Source organism: Pseudonaja textilis, chromosome 7 (genome assembly GCF_049901715.1).
Source record: "Pseudonaja textilis isolate UNSWEBS1 chromosome 7, rPseTex1.2, whole genome shotgun sequence".
NCBI classification, from domain to species: Eukaryota; Metazoa; Chordata; class Lepidosauria; order Squamata; family Elapidae; genus Pseudonaja; species Pseudonaja textilis.
This window is the reverse complement of record NC_141996.1, coordinates 20549380-20567605: the sequence shown is the minus strand read 5'-3', so window position 1 is coordinate 20567605 and position 18226 is coordinate 20549380.

Here is an 18226-nt window from a genome sequence, read left to right as displayed (position 1 = left end):
CGAACTCTTGGCCGTCGAGGAACTTCGGCATCTCGCGCGGGGCTCCTTTTGTCATGAAGTCCGACGGAGACCGCAGACGCGGGCGCGACTAAATGGGGAACCCCGAGTGGCGCTGCTCGACGAAGCTACCCCGCTGTCCCCAGCCGGGTGAGGAGGGGGAAACGCCGTCGCTTTGGCCGGGGAGGCAGAGCCCGAGACGACAAGCCCCTCTTAACAAACGGAAAGCCGTCGCCCCCCAAGACCAGTGGGACTGAACGAAGGACTCCGGGAACCATAACACGCCCGGAGTTCCCTCGGTGCGCGTGGCTGGCGGAGATCGGAGGGAAGGGGGCTGAGGGGCCGACCTGGCGGAGGGCGAAGAGACACCGCCCCCTCCCCTTTCACGGGCGCCCGGCTTTCCCCTCGCAGCCGCTTCAGGGCCACCTTCAGCAGCTCCTCATCTTCTTAGCCCCTCGTTAAGTCCGGAGAGGGAAGTCCCCATATCCGAAAGTCGGGATCCCGTTCGAACTCCTTGATGCCCATGGAGGAGCTTCTTCATGGAAATGTCCAGCAGCTGGAATAGCGGAAAAGGGTCGGGAAAGAACCCCCCCTCTGGAGCGCAATCTCCCGCTCGGGCTCTCTCTTCTTCCCCAAAATGTCCCGCACGGTTCCCAATTCGCCGCTGTTTTCTTCTGGTTTGGAGAGCGGAGCCGGAGCCCGGACGGAGGTCTCGCCGGTACTTTTCTGCCCAAGGGCCACTTTTGCCTTCCGATCCTCCCGGCCGGCGAGAGCAAAAAAGAAAGAAAGAAAGAAAACTCCTAGCGGAGGTTCCCGAGGCCGGCAGCCGCGGCAACCGCAGGAGCTCCTGGTGGTGCGCGCGGATCTCTTTCGCTCCCTCGCGTTCCCTGTTGTTATTATAGGCAGCCAGACGCTCCCCGGGCGCGCAGGCGCCCTAAGAACCAGCGCTTGCTCTCCAGTTCGCTGAGAAAGGAGAGGGTTGGTGTTTTTTTTTTTTAATGCTCTTCTCACCTCGCCGAGCCGGGCGATTGGCTCACTTTCCCCCCCGCTCTTCCCAAAGACCCCGAGGGCGGGAGGGGGCGGGGAAGAGAGCCCGGTGGGGTTGCAAAACCAGCGGCGGTTCGCTTAAGAGGTGGAGGTTAATAGCTTTCCAAGGGTTTTCGGGACAAACCACGTGCTCCCGGGTTGCGTTGCGTGGGAAAACCCAAAAGTGCTTTCCCCCCCCCGCCACTTCCCCAAGAGGCAACTGGACTTTCAAGAGCTGGTTGACTGAGAATCTCCATAGGGATTTGCATGGGGGAAGGAAGCCTCGTCGGCCTGTTGCTCCGAGAGCTTGGTAGATTGGAAGGGGAGGTTGCGACTTGCTTCCCGATCGATCTTTCTTGCCTCCCGATCGATCACTTGTGGGCTTCGCTGGTTGGAGGCTCGGCTCATGATGAGGAAAAAGTGGGCGCTCATTCACTCTGCTGCTAACCAGGGTGGCTTACTCCAGCTGACTTTGGCAACTGAGCCAATAATGGCGGTTGTAATCTCTCGACTGTAGAGGGCAACTTGAATAAGGCTGGTTTACAAACAGCTGCACAGTCTTTTTCTTCCTTCTTGGGCTTGTCTCACCTAGGTAGGGATGTCACACAGTACCACAGTGAAGCTTTGATCCAGGCATAGGGAGTCAACTCAGCACACCACAACCCTGCTGTCCCATGTCATCCACAGGTGAGAGAAGAAGCCAAGAGGAACATTAGTCCAGGTGCCATGATCACACCAAACTGGGAAGAATTGGGCTCATTAGATACAGTTTTGGGCTGCAAATATGATGGCTTCTGTAATGGCTACAGACTCAGAAACAGGGTGAATGTGAGGCAGTTCTAAACATGGCATGGACCTGACCATCCATTTATCTATGGATGGATCTTTGTCTGTCTGTCTATCTTTATCTATATCTATCTATCTATCTATCTATCTATCTATCTATCTATCTATCTATCTATCTATCTATCTATCATCTATCTATCTATCTATCTATCTATCCAACTATCTATCCAACTATCTATTCAACTTATTTGCTTTCTGTCTTTCCTACCTGCCCCCAAAATAGCAGGAATTTGGTTGGGGGACCCTTCATGTTTTTCTAACCTCTACAATAAAACAAGAAAAGGGAGATACCACAGCTAATGTTTACTACTTGATTGCTTCTCAGCAGTAACAGCTGCTAAGTAGCTTCAAAATAAACAAAAGTGTTAAGCAGGATTACTCCCCGCATAGTGTTTTATGTAGTTTAACTCTGTATATACATCCATGTCCCAAAGATGTGCAAACCTATTAAATGGGAAAGATAACACAAGGGTTTTTTTTTAATCAACACAAATATCTGTGGTTTCTAGAGCAGCCCTGCCAAGTTTAATTTGCTTTAATGGAAAAGCACAGGAAATATATTACAAGTTTGCTTTGAGGTCCTTGGTGCTCTCTGAGCTTGCTTGGCTTTTGTTTTTTGTTCAAAGGGCGCCAAGAACCTCACAGTTCAAGTATTCTCTTCTGTTAGTATTTGCTTTATTTAGAATCTGCTCTGTAAAGCATAACAGAAAAAGGTGCTCTTGTAAAACAATATTCTCTACTCCAAGGGTGGATAAAAAGTAGTTCAGAGTTAGAATGGTTGCAGTATTAGGAATTCCTAAAATGATTTTTTGTATTTAAGAAAATAAAGTAAACCCAGCTCGCTTCCAGTGCTCAGAATAAATTGTTATGTTAATCTCTGAGAGGCATCAAATTCTTTAATTATAAGGTATATATTTGACACCTGAATCAAGTGATTTATAAAACAGAAAACAGATCATGTCCATCCCAGCTTTCATTCCTGGGGAGTGGGGAGTGTGTAATAACCCAAAATGTTTCAAATTCAGCAGGCCTAAGATTCTGTCCCCTTCCCTTCCTCCTCTTCCCAAAGCTTCACACATAATCCGCCAGGCAGATTATGCCCTTTCCCCCTGGGGTTAACTGCTTATTCACAGCAATGTCCACAGCCATTATGAATCATTAAGATTCTTTTGTCAAATTCAGGACTCCCTTGCACTATTTGAGCTAAAACCAAAAATGACCTATTCATTAGTGATCAGGTATCCTGGTTGTTCAGCAGGTATGTTTAAAACCTTTGTTGAAAGTGATGACCACTTAAGAGATTATTTTACATAGACATTGCTTTTTTGAAATTGTTATTTAAATCTCATTCCATTTATCCTCCAAATAACTGGAAGAGACTATCCTTCCCTTCTATAGCACTGCCTTATTTTTATCTCTCACTAGTAGCAAGGTTGATAGTGTGCCATCAAGTCTTTTTTCAAGATTTCTCTTTTCCATGACAACCTATCCCTAATCTGTTCTTTCAACTCTCCTAAAGGTGTGATCATTACCATTATAATTGAGCATAAAGCAGGGAGAATGAGAAAGTTGACTGATGCATGATACTCAATGAGTTCAATGACTCAAGATCATTCTGGGATGAAATGGGACAATAAAAAACATAATCTAATATACACTTGTTACTATTGCTAAATTTACAAGGGTTGAAAAGTTCACCTGCCTATTAAACTTTGACCTTTGATTGGGGATTGTTGCTTGGACTCAATCCTTCCACCAAAGGGATTTTTTTTCCCTTTGGGTTTACACCTTCAGGTTATGTTAATGCAAAAGACAGCTAATTAATTCTAGTTCTGCAGTATCTAGGTCCACCTTGATGTCACCATGATGTCAATCTCTTAGCTGATCTCAAAAATCCTAAGTAGAATGAAAGTTGGTTATTATTTGAATGGGAACTCATCAGGAAATTAAATGGCAATAAGCTATATTTGCGGGTGGGGAACCTACCTGACAGAAACAATGGCCAACTCATTCAAGAAAACTACATGGATATGTTTATGAACTCAATCATCAGTTCATGGTCAACTACTATAACTGTGATGAGTGAAAAATTGCATACTCTGGAGATGTAATGCAGTACATACAGTGTTGTTTCCTTTGGAACATTTGGTGGGTGAGTATTGTGCTATATTACAAGTCCTCATTATTGCACTTCTGGACTTCATTTATGGTTTGGTACTCATGGAAATAAATGTGTTTAGATGATGTAAGAAGCTGAAATAGAGGACACTGTTAGAGCAAAATGAAAAGCAATAAAATTTTGCTAGATAAAGGCTGCAATATTTTGAAGTGCATAGGCATTTTAAGAGATCTCTCTCCAACCCGGACTCTCTAAAGTTGATGGTATCCATTCAACCTTTCCATGGGTTAGTGATAACTGCCACTGAATAATACAGTTTTAATCAACTTTCAGGTGTGATTTTCCATTCTTCTATTACAGAGGTGTCAAAACAACGCTGCCCGTAAGCCAGATGCGTCCTGCGCTGGCCACTCCCACTCCCGGTTTAGCGAATGGGAGAAAAGTAATCATTTGTCAGGTGATGACAATGTGATGCAAGTTTGATACCCCTGCTCTATTAGGTATTCATAGCTTGCTTTTAAATACATTGAGTGAAGGGGCACAGTTTAGCTGCATAAAAAATAGGATGTAAAAGGTGGGAATATTTACAAAGCAAAAAGAATGGCCAGATTCATATATGTGCATTTCACTCAAACTGGAATGCTTCCTGCTCTGTGTACATCGTGAAACAGCCACACGTGCATTTGCAATGTGCACAGGGTTGATGTTACAACTGTACAACTATTGTACAGTTGTAACCATGGTGGGAATGTTCATTTAGAAGGATACTGCAACACTCTCATCTTGCAAAGAAAGTACAAGGCAGTTCCATGTAGAACAAGGGTGCGAGCTTCTCTTCTTTTGGGCCAAGGTTTGGAAGAGTTTTCAGGAATTTCCCAAGGCTTGTATGTCAGGAATCCCAGCTTACAGAAAGTGAATAAGTAAACCTGAAGTGATTTTGTCATCCTGCACTATGACTTCCTCATCCACATGTGTGCAGTCTTACACACACACACACACACACACACACACACACACACACACACTTCATGCATTTCTGCATAAGGGAGAAGCCAGTTTTCTCACATAGCAAATTATGCACACATAATACTAAACATGCTAACTTTTAACCACATAGAGTTTAGCACACTTATATTCATTATGTTACACAGGTTCATGTACTCAAACATTCCTACACATACTTCAATTACAGAATTCAACAGTAAGCTTTTTCCTAAGCCTAATTGCAGCTAGTTGGAAGAAATATTTGACAAGAGGAAGATTAAACATTCCCTGGGCAGCTCTGCTGCCACACTGCATCACCCAATCCTTTTTCCCATACTGCAATTTACATTTGAAAAAAGACTGGCATTAGGCTTACTTTTCAGGTCTAATTGCTACATAGTTGGGAAGAGAATAGGAAGAAAAGGAATGGAGGTTTGGACTTCACTCCTAGAATTCTCCAACAAGCCATGTTGAAATCCATACATTTTACATTTATTAAAGTTGAGAAATACCACATTAGAATCAGCGCAGGTTATTTCTTGCTAATAGGTTGAAGTCTCTCCATTTCCCAACCTAGTATCCTTCAAAGAGCAGTGAACTTCAAATTCCCAGTATTTTCAGCACATCTAGAAGGGGTGCGAGAGAACTCTCCATAGTTAAATCACAACCATCACACTGCCTTTATGTTTATGCCACAATCTGTGTAAAAGTCAGAAAAAAATATACAATTGAAGCCAATGAAAATTCTTTAAATGTTATGCATTGCACTTCAGGCACCAGCATAATGTCTTTTCAACACTTAAAATAAGTTCCAAGTGCAAGCTGATAGAAAGTTGTATGGCACTAATTATCACCAGTTTCCTTGTGAGTTAAGATGGGTGAAGGATCTAAACCAGTGTTTTGCAAACTTGGGTAAATTACCTAACATTGGGTACAGTCATTTTTCTTTTAAACAAACCTATTGCCCAATCACAACAGGAATATTTAAGAAGTTTAAGAAAGCATAAGAACTTTCTGATAAGCAGTTTAAAAAAAGATTTTTTTTAATAGCAGTTATGGGTAATGAAGGAAAAAGTTTGAGAATTACTAATCTAAACTACCAGATTCTTGGGGTATAAAAACAAAGAGTTTTATTTTTGTAACAAAAAAAGAACAAAAGGCTCTTGTTTATGCAAATGTTCATCTATTACACCTACTGCCCAAACCCTGTGTAATATCATTTTTCTCCATGATTCCTGCTACTCAACCGTCATTTTCTTCCTAGCTGGCTGATTTTAATTCATGTGTGATCTTGCCCTACCAGCAATCTTCTAATAAACATAAAGTCATAATGAACTTTAATGATGATTAGATTGGATACCAGCAAATATTATGACTGCCAATCAAATTTGGCAAAGTCTAATCAGATTAATTAATACATTTATTTGGCTGTTCAACTCATACATGGTGACTCCTAGTGTTGTACAGCTTAAAAATCAACAATATAAAAACCCCAGGCATCCCCATCCCCCACAAACAGAATCATACAAGACACTTGATCAGCTCTGAAACAACACAGGGTCCCCAGGCCCGCTGGAAGAACTATGACTTCAGGGCCTTCTGGGAAAGTAACAAGAGGGGGACTTATTTCCAAGGAAATGATGTTCCAAAGGAACCCCTATAGAGAAGGCCCTTTTTCTAGGTCCCATTAGGTGTCCATTCTTAATAGATGTTGTGGACTGCCAACAGCCTGCGGAGAGGGCAGCAGAGTTGGACAGTGGGGAAGAACATGGGCCAATCTGGGGACGACTCAGACGATGGTCCTGCGTCTGATACAGAGATGGGGCCAGGGCCATCTGGGAGTTATGTGCTGACTCCGGAGCTTCCAGAATCTGACAGCAACGAGGCAGAGGAACAAGGGGAGCCTGTTCCCAGCACGTGTGTGCGCAGAGCTGCCAGAAAGCAAGAGCAGCTAAGATAAAAGGGGTTACTCGGGAGTAAGTCTTGGAGGCAATTGCCCCTCCCATAATATATAAAGGAAGTACAAAGGGACAGGAACCTTTGCAGGAAGCAAGGTTCGCTCTGGTCAGTTTGGAATCTGAAAGCTCTGTGGTGAATTTGTGCTCTGGTTTTTAAAAACTAATTGGTACTTTAGTCTTTGGCAGCACTTCAAGAAAGATAAGGTGCGTTCTTATCAGACTTCTCCCAAAGAACTTTGGCAGACTTCCATGGGACTATTTATAACTGGTTGAGACTCATTATGGACTGTGAATGATGATAATTCACAGTCATTGAACTAATATAAAAGTGTTTTGGATTTAATTTTTTGTTCTTTGGTGTCTCAGGAAGCCTTGGTTGGAACAATAAATGGGATCCTCAAGATACCCTACCTTCCCACCTGGTGGGCTGGATAGATGTAATGGGGAAGAGGTGGTCTTTTAAATACCCTGGCCCCAAGCCAGGTAGGACTTTAAAGGTGATAACCAGAACTTTGAATTGCACCTGGAAGCAAATTGGTAACTAATACAGCTCCAACAGAAGAGATGAGACATGGGCTTCTGGTTTTGCACAGAACTGTGTGGGATGCTGCATGTTGGACCAACTGAAGCTTCTGGATACTCTTCAAGGGCAGCGACACGTAGAACACATTACAGTAGGCCAATTGGAGGTGATAAGAGTATAGCTGATTGGGCTTGTTGGTCCAGGAATGAGTGCATAACACAGAGACTGTTGGTTGTCAGTGCCTATTAGATATAGACAAACACAGTTCATATAATAAAGAAGAGACGAGAAGACTTTAGATTATTTGGACCTGTTTCGTTATCTTAATAGGTCCCCTAGAACTCTCAACTAGAGCTATTGCCAAAACAAACTCAAACGTAACTGAGAGTCAAAATAGGTCTGAGCCTACCTCTTTGCTCCACATTAAACATCAAAACTGAACTGCTTTGGAGACCTTCCCCAGAGTATCCCTACTCACTCACCTTAAATAAGCAGGAATATCCTGTGGAAGGGAGAAAGATTATTCTGTTGCTATTGCTCAACAATTGAGAAGAAAAAGTTCTACCTAACACATCGCAACTTATTCACAGCAATACTTGATGTATTGGTTTTCCCTTTTTTAAAGTTTTATATAAAATTGATTTTTTTCCTCTCTCTCTCTCTCTCTCTCTCTCCCTGCCTAGAAGATACTGAGGTACAGGAGGTAGGATTGCTTGACTTTGAAATGGAACATATATTAAACTTTAATTACAAATAACCCACCAAAACCAAGTTCAGTTTTGTTGTGATTATAAAAAATACTGGGCTTGGATTTGTGGTTCTCTTTTGCCTATGGAAGGCATGTGCCTTCTGTATAAGGAGTACCTACTCATGCCCAAGGCAATATTAAGAGTTTGAGACAAGACTGGGCAAAATGTTAATTTGAGCCTAGCCTCCTCTATATTCCTCTCACAACATTTTCTGTCAGTATAATTTTTTCTTTCTTTTCTTGCACATTGAAGTAAGTGGTCCAGGGAACAAGTGTATGAAGAAATGAGAAATACTGAAATCACTTTGGGGATTAATTTTAATTTATGGGTTGATTGATTGATTGAATGATTGAATTTATTGATTGAATGAAAAGCATCTATCTAATCATTTCAAATACTGAACCATAGTTTGGAAAGGATCCTATCCATGTACAGCACCTGTGGGAACTGATGCCATTGTAACTCCCCACCCTACTCCATATGTTCCATTTTAAAAAGAAATGTAATTATTGTGCAAACTCTTACACAAGGGGACTGCTGTAGTAATTGTCTTGTACCTACTATCTGGATCAATGTAGCTCAACCTTGGCAACTTTAAGATGGGTGAACTTCAACTGCCAGATTTCCCCAAGCAGCATGACTGTTTGGGGAATTCTGGGAGTTAAAATCTGCACATCGTAAAGCTGTAAATGATGTGTCTATAAACAAGATACTTTGCTTATGAAAATAGTCTGCTTTGCTTCTATTTTGTGGCAAATGATAATAAAGGGAATTCTTCCACTTCATCTGGTGATTATTTTGATTTTACCTGGAGGAAATATGAAGGAATTGTTATAATGCATTTTGTAAAACTGACACAGTGACCTGTGGCTAAACTAATCTACTTAATATGGATAAGTCTAGTGCTACAACAATGCTTGCCCCAGCCCTGGCACAAGTCACATAATAAATTGGAGTAGTACAAAATAAAATAGGATGCTCTCACCTGGGATACTTTTATTATATTTGTCGCAGAATCAAAGAATTAAGTCATCAAATATAATGTTAAGAAATAAGTGTCTTTTACACACACACACTCACACACTCACGAGAGAGAGAAGGGGGGCAGGGAATTATGAAGAAATACTACATAAAATACTACATAAAAATGAGAAATATCCCAGTTTCCCCAAATCATTTCAAGTACTCAGTATAAGGACTATTAATATATAATAGTAATCAAATAGTAATTGAAATGTGCAAGAGTAATATTTGAATAATACAGTGTGTTTCACAGTTGTTCCAAGGATGGACACCCTGCTAGATACTTGGGTAAAATGCACCAGACATGCAATTTACGCTTTAAAAAATGTGTGAGGTTTGTGTAAATGAGATTACAGTGAATTAAGTTCCATAACAACCCAGGGACATTTCTATATGCAATATACATATATACAATCTACATAGACTTCCGTAAAGCCTTTGATTCAGTGGTACACAACAAACTACTCCTAAAACTAAAATCTTATGGTATCTCTGGACACCTGCATAACTGGATAGAAGCATTCCTGTCAAACAGACAACAAATGGTCAAAATTGGGAGAGTCCTATCGAATTCAGTACCCGTCAATAGCGGTGTCCCCCAAGGCAGTGTTCTAGGACCAACTCTCTTCATACTCTACATAAATGACCTCTGTGATCATATCACGAGCAACTGCGTTCTCTTCACTGATGATGTAAAGCTGTTCAATACCACAGACAATACTGCTACCCTTCAAAAAGATCTTGACGATGTATCAGAATGGTCAAACAAATGGCAACTTCAAATCTCAACAAATAAATGCTCTGTCTTACATATTGGCCAAAAAAGTCAGAAAATAAAATACAAGCTGAATAGTCAAGACCTTCTTGATGATCCAAGCTCTGTAAAGGACCTTGGAATACTCATCTCTAATGATCTAAGTGCTAGAGCCCACTGTAACTACATAGCCAAAAAGGCATTAAGAGTTGTTAACCTAATCCTACGTAGCTTTTTCTCGGGTAATATCACACTACTAACTAGAGCATACAAAATATTTGCTAGACCAATGCTCGAATACAGCTCATCAGTCTGGAATCCACATTATGTATCTGATATTAGCACAGTTGAGAAAGTCCAGAAATATTTCACGAAAAGAGTTCTCCACTCTTCTACTGGTTGTAGAATACCTTATGCCACCAGACTTGAAATTCTAGACCTAGAAAACCTTGAATTATGCCATCTTCGGTCTGATCTAAGTATGGTATATAAAATCATACATTGCAATGACTTACCTGTCAATGAATACTTCAGCTTCAACCCTAACAACACAAGAGCACACAATAGATACAAACTCAAGGTTAACCACGCCAAACTTGATTGCAGGAATTACGACTTCAGCAACAGAGTGGTCAATGTCTGGAATACTCCACCTGACTGTGGTTTCTTCCCCAAACCCCAAAAACTTTAACCTTAGACTGTCTACTATTGACCTCACACCTTTCCTAAGAGGTCTGTAGGGGGCGTGCATAAGCGCACCTATATGCCTACCGTCCCTGTCCTATTGTTTCTTTTATTTTTCTTATATGTACCCATTTCATGTATTCATAATTATGTATATACTTATACCTATTATTTTGTAAGCAATTGACAAATCAAATAAATAAAAATAAAATAAATAAATACATAATAAATAAAGCAGTGTAAAACTAAAAGCTCTTTTACATGGAATCCAGCACTTGCTGGAAAAAGCTTGAGATATGGTTGTGCACATTTTCATGGAAGTAGTGCCTTTGTAGACCTGATCAATAAGCAACAGAGTTATGTGCCTGACTGTAGAATCTTGATTCATTGATGAAAAGAACTCCAAGGTGTGGGGAGGACATATGACTTTTAAGCCAAGATCAGAAGACTTCGAGATAGGAGCAGAATGTATGCATGGATGTATGAAATGAACTGAATTCAAGAGAAGCTGCACCTGGATTTTCATAATCAGCAAGTGGATTTTGTTATATAATTCATGGCAACACATGCTTTTTTAAAAATTACTTTTATATGAAAAATGTAAGTCTAAGAAATCAGTGTAATTAGAATCCTTCATACTATATTTATGTTTCAAAAAATTTCCAGGGTATAGAATTAAAGCAACAGATTCTGGAATCATAGGGTGTCTTTGTCATAATGCAACACAAAGGGACTGTCTCAAGCTCAAATTTATGTCATCTATGTCATCTTATCACAGACTGACTTTGGGGTAAAGTGTTAACTCTCAACCTAACCTATATTCAGTGGTGGGATTCAAAAATTTTTACTACTGGTTCTGTGGGTGTGGCTTGGTGGGTATGGCTTGGTGGGCATGGCAGGGGAAGGATACTGTAAAATCTCCATTCCCACCCCACCCCACTAACCTGCTTTCCAGGTCTGTTCTCCTGTGCTGGATAACAAAAGAAGACACAGCCGATCAGCTGGCACTTGGGAGGCAGAGAACAGATGGGGGCAGGGCCAGTCAGAGGTGGCATTTGCCGGTTTTCCGAACTACTCAAATTTTCTGTTACCGGTTCTCCAGAACTGGTCAGAACCTGCTGAATACCACCTCTGCCTACATTATACAGTTACTGTTGTTTCTGGGATTGAAAAAGAATTCTACATAAGCTATTTTGAACTTCTTTAGGTGAAGAGAACAGAAATCCATCACTTCATAAATAAGCAAGAAGGCAGTTCTGGGGAAGAAATGGCAAACTAAAGACAGCTCCATTAAAAACAAAATGTATGACTATAACAAAATAGAGAGTGGGCAAGTAGACCAGGTCTTTGTAATTCCCTTTGACACAAAGAAAAGACTTAAGATTCCCTACAAGTGTTCTGTACAGTTGCTTCTTGAAATATAGTGGTCTCAGATAAATTTAGAGCTCTGGGAGATGAGGGAATAGTCATCTTTTTCCTCAGATCATGGGAACAGCCATCTTTTTCCTCAGATCATGGTCAACAACCTTCAAGAAGACACTGGAATCACTTATTTCCTTTTCACTCTTGGAAATTGCTTGCTAACTGCTTTTCAGCTATTAGCCTTTGCATTAATATGATTTACAGCACTGATTAGTTTCTTTCAAACAATTTTTAAATACATATTTAAGGATTTAGATGAATTTGAAGTATGATTTTTAATTAAATGTAAAAATCTTTCCCATGAGGATTTTTTTTTGTTTTTAATTCTCTCTTTTAAAAAAAAAGATAGGATGCAGTTTGAAGTTTGGACACTAGCAGAATCAAAAGGAACTAAAGATTACAATTAAAGGAGAAGAACATTTAAAACTTAAATTTGACTTACAAATTACAGAATGAAGAAAACTATTTTAACATCAGATGTATTGAAGGATGCTTTTGAACAATGAGCCTAGAAGTTAACTTTAAGAATGTCTGCCTCTATAGGTAATGCTTAAAAAGTATTATAAAAGAAGAAAAAATTATATCTGAGAAGATTGAGACTGATCTGAAAATGGATTCAGAAATGACAGGCTACAAAAGTGTTTTAGAAAAATACGCTAACTGGTGACCTAATAATTAAAAGAGATATACAAATAAGAAACCAAGAGAGTGATCAGGACAAGTTTTCTCTACTGAATTTACAAAAGAGGCTTGTTAAATCTTTGAAGAATTTTGTGAGAAAAGACAAAGAAAAAAATAAAAAGAAATCAAGTTTTAGGACTGTGATGGTGAACCTATGGCACTTGTGCCAGAAGTGGCACGTGGAGCAGGGGTGGGATTCAAATTTTTTAACAACGGTTCTGTGGGCGTGGCTTAGATGGTGGGTGTGGCTTGGTGGTCATGTGACTGGATGGACATGGCTTGGTGGTCATGTTATTGGCTGGGTGTGGCCAATTCAATATCACTCACATCGAGGCACGCATCTCCTCGCCTGGCCTCTCATGACTGTGAGGATGTTGCAACAGTCATAAGTGTGAAAAATGGTCATAAGTCACTTTTTTCAGTGCCATTGTAACTTTGAATGGTCACTCCACACAAGCAAAGTACTAGCAAAGGAGGGAAAAAACTGCAGAGAAGTTCCTGAGGCAGGAAGTCTAGTCCTGCCAAGAATGTAATAAGGGTTAACGGAAAAGCGGTTTCTGTAAGCAACATCAGAATGTTTCCTTCCTGCCTTCCTTACAGGATTAGGTCAGTAATTTCTTCTAACAACTGGTTCTCCGAACTGCTTAGAACGTTAACAACCGGTTCTACCAAATAGGTGCGAACTGGTAGAATCCACCCCTGACGCAGAGCCCTCTCTCTGGGCCTGTGAGCCGTCGCCTCAGCTCAGCTCCACTGTGCATGCACACATGTGCCTCCCACCAGCCAGCTGGTCTTCAGGTCTCTGCCAAGGGGGGGCATGGGCATGTGGGGGATGCATGCACATGCATGGAGCAGGGCATGTACATGGGGGACATGTACACATACGCAGGGTGGGGCTCATACATGCATTGTATTTTGGAAATGTGCGCACGCAGTGGGTACTCGGTGCGAAAAAGGTTAGCCATCATTGCTCTAGGACATAATCTACAGGGATTATAGATCAAGATTGTTAAAAGGATGGAACATAGAGTTGATTTATTTGATTAAGGTGAAAACAGATACATTATTTCTAGTAACCTATGCTCCCAATATGCTGAGGAAATTGCTTCTGCTTTCTGCCATTTTATATCAAGGTGTAGATTAATGCATCCAAATGTTTCTTGTTGAGCAATAATCTGAATGAAGGTAAACAAGATGAAGATTAGTTAGGAAAAGTTGACTTAGGGATTAAGATTCAGTTAAAGGAAGTGTGCTCCTCCTATAATATCAAGAGTGCCACAAGAGGGGCTTAACGGATTTAAGAGGACCAAGGTCAGCAGGAAGAGAGGAGTGGTGCAACATGAACATCGTGTTCTATATAAAAAGCTTATTATGAGGCTCTTCTGGATTTCATCTCTTCCTATATTAAAATGGCAAGGACGTGTGTTATTTGTTTTCAAAAGTTGGGCTCATGGGACTTGAGAAATGCTGAAGAGATTTGAGGATCAGTTTTTCAAATCTACTGCAATTCAGGAAAGCAACAGTTTTCAGCCCAAGGCATTTGTATATAAAAGACCCAATAGAGACAGGGCAAAATATTCAATAATGTGTTTCTCCAAAAATAAGACTGGGTCTTATATTAATTTTTGCTACAAAAGATGCATTAGGGCTTATTTTCTGGTTAGGTCTTATTTTCAGGGAAATAAAGATCTAAATGCACCTGTCTGGCTGACATATCTTAACTGGAGCTTATTTTCAGGGTAGGGCTTATATTACGAGCACTCTGGAAAAATCATGATAGGGCATATTTTTCAGTTGTATCTTATTTTCAGGGAAAGTACATTTTTGAAAGGGTAGGCTTGGCAGCTTTAGGAATAAAAATGAATAAATATAAAATATTTATATTCTAATTATTCTATTCCCCACTCATCATCTATTTAGCAATGATTACAAATAGATGCAATTAAACAGCAAAGTCTTTTTCTTTTTAAGTTATTTATATGCATTTCAGTAAACACATATTCTTTCCCCAGGGTTAATCTCTTTCTGTGCTCTTTAGAGAGCTAAGAAAACAAAAGTGGGGATCCTAAAACACTTACCTGCAAAAAAAAATATGCCACAATGGAACACAATGGAATAAATTATAATCTGGCTGGGGTTGCTGTATGAAATTGCCATGAACTACCCTTTTTTCTAATTGTGATAATTATCACACTGTCTTCCTTTTGAATTACGTGCTTCCAACTTCTGCTACCTTCAATCAGATTAGTAATCTAATGAATAGCTTTCTCAGATTTTGTAGATCGAGGGGGGGCGTGCTATGATGCTGGCAACTGAAAAAGCCTGCTGGATGCTGATTGCTATCTGCCAGATGGGAGAATAGCAAACCCCAAACAATAATGCCATGTTATTAGTTGTATAATTAAATATAAGATGATTATTTGGTTATGATACAGTTTCTCCTTGGTTTTTCTTCACATTTTTTCAGTTTTCATTCATTTAATTCTATTATTTATGCTGGTTTATTCTTTATTACAAAAAATACTGTAGTGTTAATACTAAAAAATAACTTTTAGTAATAATCAATTCATTCAGATGTAGGGAATCTGGAATTTTCTACATTTTATTAACCATTCCCTTTTACCCCTGGGAGACGATGCTGGGATTTGTCATTCAGTAACATCATAATTATGAGGATTGACAAGAGAATTCTGCATGTCAGAAATGCTACAAAATATTTATGTCATTGATTAAAAACTATAACTGTAGATGGGCTACTAAACATCTTTTAAAAGATATCCTCTAACTTCAGTGTTTTCAATATCCCCACCATAACAGATTAACAGAGTTGGAAGGCACCTTGTAGGTCATCTAGTCCAACCCCGTACCCAAGTAGGAGACCCTATACCATTTCTGACAAATGGCAGTCTAATTTCTTCTTGAAAGCCTCCAGTGATAAAGCTCCCATAACTTCCGAAGGCAAGCTGTTCCATTGGTGGATTGATCTTACTGTCAGAAAATTTCTCCTTATTTCTAGGTTGAATATCTCTTTGATTGATTTCTATCCATTATTCCTTGTCTGGTGCCTTGGAAAATAGCTTGACTCCTTTCTCTGTGGGGCAGCCCCTCAAATATTGGAAGACTGCTATCATGTCTCCCCTGGTCCTTCTCTTCACTAGACTAGTCATGCCCAGTTCATGTAACCATTCTTCCTTGTTTTAGTCTCCAGTCCCGTAATCATTCTGGTTGCTCTTCTCTGTTCTTTTTCTAGTCTTTTTTTTTTACAGTGTGGTAACCATTAAACATGATTATTGTATATTGAAAAACTTCACTATTTTGTGATATTTGGATTCTGCTAAGGAAGGCATTTTCCTGCTGTGGTTTTGATATGACATATGATGTTGCATTATCTGAACTTCAACCTGGTATATGAGTAACTGACAAAGTACCATACTCTACATTTTCCAATTGAAAATGAACTTGGATATGCGTGCTGGGGAGGGGAATAGGAAGATGTAATTTTGTCTTTATTAAATAGCCTCAGAGCTTATGAAAAGTGTAAAATGGAAGGACCTTTGGAAAGATCTGTTTCCCAATAAAATAGATAAAGGATGGGCCATTAGCTAAGCTAACATAAATCCAGCTGCAATTTAAAATGAACATCAACAATGCCAAAGGAATATATCATAATTAGTTTTAATACTTTTGTGTGTTTCTGTTATTAAAACCAAGCATTTCTTAAAACACACAAAATCTTCAGAAGAAAAAAAAATCAGATGTTACAACCTGATTCATTCCAAACAAGAGCCACATCTGAAGGAAGGCTCTGTAGCAAAATGACTAAAAAATACAGACTTTTTAAGAATCAGTATTTGGCTCTTCAGCAATAACAAAGCATATTTTATTTCTGTTTCTTCTAATTTATGTAAACATTCTTCACAATTTAAATGGATGCCACTAATTTAACTTATTTCCTGGCCCTGCAGATAAGTTCAAGACCCTTGGAAAAATATAACCATTCAATCAGACAGTTTGTCCTTTGTTTATCTTTGAAAATATATATATTGATAAGATCGTATGCATGAAACAAAGCAATAAAGCAGTGATGGAACTCCTTTTGAGACAGGCAAGAACCAGCAGGAGCTTTGGTAACAATGTCACTAGTAAAATCAAATTAACCCAGTAGTAGTGTCCATAAAACCTTGACTGCTTTATTCTGATCTTCCTCTGGGAAGGAAAAGCCCTTGGTTTTCTTGGGACAGGAGTTTGGAAGCCTATGGCTTTTCAGATGTATAGTAGCCTGTGTTAAAGACAGGCAAATATGGGTATCTTTCTGCTTTTTTTTTCATTGTCTCCAAAGGATGCAAGCAAGTGGTGTGAAGCAGACCTTCAAAGAAGGCAGACCAATTATGGGAAACAGAACCTACATAGCTGATAGAATCATAGAGCTGGAAAGGGCAATTGGATCATTAAATCTAATCCCCTGCTCAGTGGCTGCCCAGTTAACAAGCTTAGTCTCTAGGCTTCCTGGTATAATTAGTTTTGGCTCCAAAGCTATTTCCTAGAACCCACTTTTTGGATTCTACCACTAACTGTAGCCCATAGTTTTCTATGGGTGTGGTTGAGCTCTCTATCAGAAACGCTTCTGGAGTCATATTTCATTTGCACTCTAATCAATGAAAATGTGAAGCTTGCACTCTAATAACTGAAAAATGAATAAGCAGCCCTATCCTTTTACAATATACATACATGTATATGCAGTGGTGGGATTCAAATAATTTAACAACCGGTTTGCCCAGAATCAAGTTGGCTGTCATGGGAGGCATGGCCCATCCACATCCTCCAGCTCCGCTGCACATACGGGATGAGCCTCCCGTGATGGCCAATCTGACCTTGGATGAACCGTTGTTATATCCCCTTCCCCCCACTTAACAAAGTGGATCCTGGGTGCTGCACTGCACTACAATGAAGAAACGGGCAACGGAGAGGCCGGCGCAAGGGAAGGGTGCTTTCCCTCTTTCTTCTCCCTGCTCCTCCTCCTTCCCTCCATTACTGATTTCTCCATTGCAGCGCAGCGTCCAGAATCCACTTTGACAGTGGGGGAGAAGGATAATTTAACAGTTTGTGTGAACTAGTGTGAACCGGCTGAACCCCACCACTGTGTGTATGTATATGTGTGTGTTTGTATACATACTATGAGTGTGTGCATGTGTGTATGTGTGTGTGTGTATGTATGTATATCTATATCTATCTATCTATCTATCTATCTATCTATCTATCTATCTATCTATCTATCTATCTATCTATCTATCTACACACACACATTAATTGCCTAATCAACTCTTGAAGATTCAGCTGCTATTAAAAGCACAGAAGGGGCAAATATGATGTTTTTTCCCTTTTCCAGAACCATTTGGAACCATGCTAACTTTATTTAATGTTAAGTACAATAATCCCAACTCAAATATGAAAAGAGAATGA